This window comes from Liolophura sinensis, chromosome 13, assembly GCF_032854445.1.
Source record: "Liolophura sinensis isolate JHLJ2023 chromosome 13, CUHK_Ljap_v2, whole genome shotgun sequence".
In the NCBI taxonomy this organism is placed as follows: Eukaryota; Metazoa; Mollusca; class Polyplacophora; order Chitonida; family Chitonidae; genus Liolophura; species Liolophura sinensis.
Window position 1 is genome coordinate 1,732,887 of NC_088307.1, and position 6,071 is coordinate 1,738,957.

Consider the following 6,071-nt stretch of genomic DNA (forward strand, 5'->3'; position numbering starts at 1 on the left):
ACAACCCCCTTCTGTCTTGGCAGGCAAAACCTGTCCGGCATATTGCATTAGCACTATTGATTTCCAAAGTCACAAAATACCACGTTAAACGTAAGATCAAAATCAAAACTCATTTTAAACACAACAATAATACAGCTGACATCTTTATAACCATTGGCAATGCTGTTGAAATTACCTTGTCATTATTGCTCTTATTTCTGGTGATTGTCATCATCATCATCATCACGTAAATGACAATGTTACAAAGATAGATTTAAATCAAGTCGGGTCTATGACAACAAAAGCCAGCATCATCTTATACTGGCCTTTATACTGGTACACAGTGTTCGTTTTACAGCACACAAAACGAAACAGTAGGTTAACATTAAGAGACTATGTCATTTACATTGTGTTCTCTTCGGCCTTGAAAGCTACAGCCATTTACAAAGCCGATATAAACATACATTGCTGACAGACATTTCCACGTACGGCCGGAGAGGAAGTCAGCATGGGCTGGACTTGGACTCAGAGCGGCCTCGTTGGTGACAGGTCAACAAACCAAGGTTATGAACTAGAATTCTCTGCGTTTAATTTCAAAGAAATTTTAGGGCCACAGCCATCCTGTAGAACAAAATACACAATATACAAGCTTAGGAAAGGTACTCAAGTAAACGTACCGAAATTCAATTTGCATTCAATGCTTATTTTGCTACATAAATTTTAATGAACAAGAAGGTTAGAGGTACTCACCTCTTGTATAGATGCACAGTGGGAAAGTGTACACCTGTATGCATTGTCAAGTTAGCCTGCTCTTCTCGCTGTACATATGTGATACGATCAAGAGTCGGAGAAATTATATTCTTATTGGTCTCGGTTTCAGTGTGCATGTAGTAGGACCGTCCAGTGTGCACTCTCCAGAAATGTGCTGTCAAGTTCAGATTGTCAACTCTAAAGTCACGTGGATGCTCATGATCAAAAATTCAGGCTTGTTTATAAGCTTTTTTTTGGTATGTATAATTTAAACGTAGTAGTTTAACTCTGCCTATTAGTGTGCGGTCTCCGTGGCTCAGTCAGTTAGCGCGCTAGCGAAGCGTATTGACACAGGAGCCTCTCACCAATGCGATCGCTGCTCAGTGTGGCGGCAACCTGTGGATGCTCGTGGGTTTCCTCAGGGCTCTGCCCGGTTTCCACCCACCATGATGCTGCCCGCCGCCGTGTAAATGAAATATTCTTGAGTCGTATAACAGCAATCAAACGAATAAATTAGTAAATGTCTTGTGGTGTTAAGCATGTATATGTTGTGTATTCTCTCAGTGTTTTCTTTCCTGCCTACAACCTAGGGTTTTACTTTACATACTACTTAAGCTAATAATCAGTTTATTAAACACATATGTTCATTTCTGCTATTCCATCAAATTTCCGCATTGTGTAACCGCTTCGCTGGCGTAGTAACTACAGCGTCCTCTGCGATTTCAGGACACCAGACAACAAACCCAGGTCAGGTCATACCAAACATTTTACACATAGTACTTGTTGCTGCCTTGGTTGACGCTCAGCACTGACAGGTTACAGAAAGCAAACAGAAGTGGTTGGCCAGATGGCAGTGTAATGTCACCGCGTGAGGTGTTTTGTGGCATTATACTTCATTGGCAGGAGGTACTCTCCCTGTCACAACAACACGTGCCCTATGAGCACACTAAATACTCCTCGTCTGAAGAATTGTTAGGTGTGACGTTAAACCCAAGCATACATATATACATACTATACTTGGTATCCTACATGTACTTTTTTTTTGCAATGCATTTATATGCGTAAATATCATGAATATTTATTTTACTTCATGGGCACTTTACACCATACTCTAGATGTATATCGGAGTATCCCTCATTACAGAATTTCCCACCTGAAATTGCAGCTTATTTAATGTACCTGATATTATAATATGTATTATTTTGAAGCACTTTTGGCTTCTCGCTCTTTTGTATAACAGGCTTTAACATGTCTTTTTGGTTTGCTGCACACTTCCAGCCCAAAATTGCTACGTTTTCCTTTTCTTTCGAGGACGAGCTCTGTTGTCTCTAAATTGGCTTTTATAAAGTCCTTGTACAGCTTTTGAACCCTTTGTTTTGGGCACTGATGTCAATCCACATTGTTTCATCGCAGATGTGGCTATTCATTTACAGCATTCAAGGCAACTGCTGTGTGCCTTTTTGTTTTGGGGAATTCATTTGTCGATGGCTCGGTTAACAACCTCGGCCTTGTTTGTACTCAGCAAGTGGCTTGTTTTACTCAGAGCAGATTGTCCAAGGCTAAAAGCTATACGTTGCCTTATTGTATAGCCAGTTTAAGGGCTAGCAACAAGTTCAAAGTTGTTATTCATAAAACACTGTTTTTAATGCAGTTATCCCCCTTAATTCCTGCCCACACGTGTTAATAATAATAATAATAATAATATCTTTATTTATCAAAGGTAGGTCGGTCAATTTACACTGAAACTGTTCTTCCCCAAGGCCTTCACAGAGAAAATAATATGTACGAAACATGTACTTCAGAGTCTAATAAAAAAAATACACGAGTATATATAAAGCAAAATTTGTGTTTGAGTGAGTGCTTGGGTTTTAACGTCGTGCTCAACAATTTTTCAGTCATATGACGACGCAGGAATCCCTAGGGTGTATGTAATGTACCTCCCTGTTGCAGGACGGAATTCCACCGCTCTTTTATCCAGTGCTGCTTAACTGAGACGAAACACCGAAGGCATGTAAGCCGCCAAGCCCGAGCCATTATACTGATACGGGTCAACCAGTAGTTGCACTATCCCCTTCATGCTGAACGCCAAGCGAGGAAGTTACAACTTCCTCTTTTAAAGTCTTTGGTCTGACTCGACCCAGGATTGATCCTGGATCTATCGCTCCCGAAGCGGACGCTCTACCAACTGTGCTATGTGTATTTTGTGACATACATTCATACATACACACTCAACAACACAACCAATGGCTGGCTGGAACCCGACACACATGTACAGAGAACAAACCAAATGAGTGGGAGATGGCCCCTTTCTCATCCCCTGTTTGCTTTGAACAACGCACAACGCAACAGTGTCACAGAGGCCTAGCCTTAAGGAAGGTTTTCTACAATGATAATAATACATCTAAATATAAATAACATCTAGATGGTTGATACAGTGAAAGCACACATGCATCCATGTAAATTTCAGTTGTTGTCTGTAATTTTACGTAGGGCGATTGAAAACGTGAAAGGGAAGGGGCTCCTTTTACCTGTCTATACATGTAAAACTTTTTGTCATGGAATTTGTACTTCCTTTAGGGAGATAGAAATTATGTTGTGTTGATCTGAGAACAATATCGTACAGCTGTTTGTTTGGAGGGAAAAGGTGTTTAATATAGTTTGGACAGAGATTATGTCATGCTTTATAGATGAAAGAATTTTTTAGTTTACCCTTTTATTATAATATATCCACTTTAGTCTTGCAAACAAAGTTTTTTCAGAGTTGTTTCTGGTTTCTTGTAGAACTAGACAAGCAGTTCTTCTCCGTAACTTGACTATCTTTTCTCTAAACAGTTTCCCCAGAACAGCAATAATCGAAGTGAGAAAGAACATACTACTTACAGAAACTATCACTACAGTGACATGTTAGAAGAGCTCTCTTCCTTCGTAGCATCCCTAACAATTTAGAAACCTTTTTGCATCCATTTTTGATTTGTGTTTTTCAGGAAAGACGTTCATCAATACAAATACCAAGCAGTTTAGCATTACTGATTCCTTACAGTTTACTTCCATGAAGCATAACAGAGAAAGGAACATGTTTGATTAACTGCCGCCGTTGCCTGGAGCCTAGTATCACGCATTTAGATTTTTGGGGATTAATGAACATGAGTTTTTTGTAGCGCCAGTCTATAATGCAATCCATATTGCTGTTAACATTGCGCTCAGTGTCAGACATATTGCCTCAGGAGCAGTACACAGTCGTGTCATTAGCAAAGTTGTCAATAGAATTGCCACTGCTCTTTAGAAATAATGGTAGATCATTTATATATAGAATAAAAAGTAGAGGTCACAATATGGAGCCTTGCGGGACTCCGGCCATAATATCCATAGCAATAGACATTTCTCCTCCAGCAACAACCTTTTGTTGTCTGTTATATAGGTAGAACTGGAAGAATGTAAGAGCAATTGAGTGAAATTTGTATACTTTAAGTTTTTAAACTAATATAGCATGATTAACACTATCACATGTCCTCTTGAAGTCTACAAAAAATACAGTTCCAATAACTTCCCCATTATCTATCGCCCTACGCCAGTGTTCAACCATTTTCAGCAATGGAGTGTAAGGAGCAAAAACCAGATTGATTTTCATGCAATAATTTAAAATTTGAGAGTCATATATAGTTATGAACATGTCGTTCAATGATTTTTTTTAAAAAAAGGGTAGGACATATATTGGACGACAGTTTTTAACTTTGGACCCCCTTTGTGAGGAGGGATAACTTTAGCAATTTTCCACGTGTCTGGAAAAGAACTGGTCATAACTTACTTGTTTATTAACATGGTAAAAGATTTTGCAGTAAAAGGGGCAGCTAATGAAAGAAATTTAGCATTGACATTGCCTAGACCACTGGCCTTATCTTTATCAAAGCTTAAAAGGTATTGTAAAACAGAAACATAGGAGATAGTTGGTATGGAGTAAAAGGTATAATGAAGAGCTTTTCTTCGACTTGTTCCTGAAGTCTTTCAAGACTTTGAACAAAACTGACCATGTTTATATTATTAATATCTATCAAATGTTTGGCTACAGTAGAGAAGAAGGTATTGAACATATGGCAAATTTTAGCTGCATCATTTATTGGATTGTCATCCTCATCAGTCATAACAAAATACTGCATGCACAGACAGTGATCTCCCTTGTAACACGGGACGATGGCATCTCTTACGAAAGTCGGGTTTCTAGAGATCAAGTCCTGTGTGTCACCTGGAGTCTGTCAGTAGGCCTCTGTCCACTCACTGTGTCACCTAGATGCAAGGTCGTCCGCAAAGCCAGTTTCCTGTCTTTCTTTTCCTCCGTTGTCCTTCTGGGGAACACATCGTCACTAAACGCCATCGCTTTCACTTTGCTGCGACTGTTTTCCAAGTGGTGTGTCCAGCTGATGCACGTATTCAGTTGTCGTAACGCCGGCAGCACATTGATCTATAGCTACTGCGCAAAGGTTAATAGAATCAGGTGGTGGTAAATGTTTCATGGTGTCGCTGATTTCCTGTAAATCCTGTAGTATCTGTAGGCCTACCATCGATGCCTCGGTGTGTTTGATTAGACTGTCTCAAACTACATGGCTTGCTATGTGCAATGAGCCAACAGACGGCACGCAGCGTGTTCGGTAACTGACCCATTGCCATGCCTAGTGTGGATCATGCCAAACTGCAGACGCTTTCATCCTCTTTGCCTGGATTTTTAGAAGAGAAGCCGCACTCAGCAAAGAAAAACCCATCTGTGTTGCTTTGCTGCCACTGATTGAATAGGTTTTTTTTCCTTTCCTAAACCTTGACACCTGTCTCTTTCTCTGTCCTTTGGCCATGACAAACGCCGTGTTTCTCAAAAAGTACAAAAATCTATCTAATGTGAGCTTCACTGAATAATTTTATTCTGGCAGGCATGTCCTGTTTCGGGGTTTATGTAGGCCTTACACCAAAAGCACTTATCTGTTATGTAACCCAGACAGGCTGCTATCAGAACTTACTACTTTATACACCACCTTTTTTTTCTTTTACACCGGTTGACAGTTAAACTTTTATAGTTAAAACCTCAAGTTTTCCTTGTGCTGATGCAGTATAAGATTCCGCCAAATCAGTCAGTTCAACCACAAAATTAAGGTTCAGTCTTACAACAAATCACAGGAATCTGTGAAGATGTCAAAGTGACGCGTCAATAGCCATGGTTGTCTGTAGCACCCGTCACACTATACAGACTAGCCTCAATTCACCAATTAATTTCATACACAAATATCTATACATATTTGTTTCAATATTGAACATGCCGAAAAACTAAGAAACCAGGGGGCAAAACGAAAATTGAAATG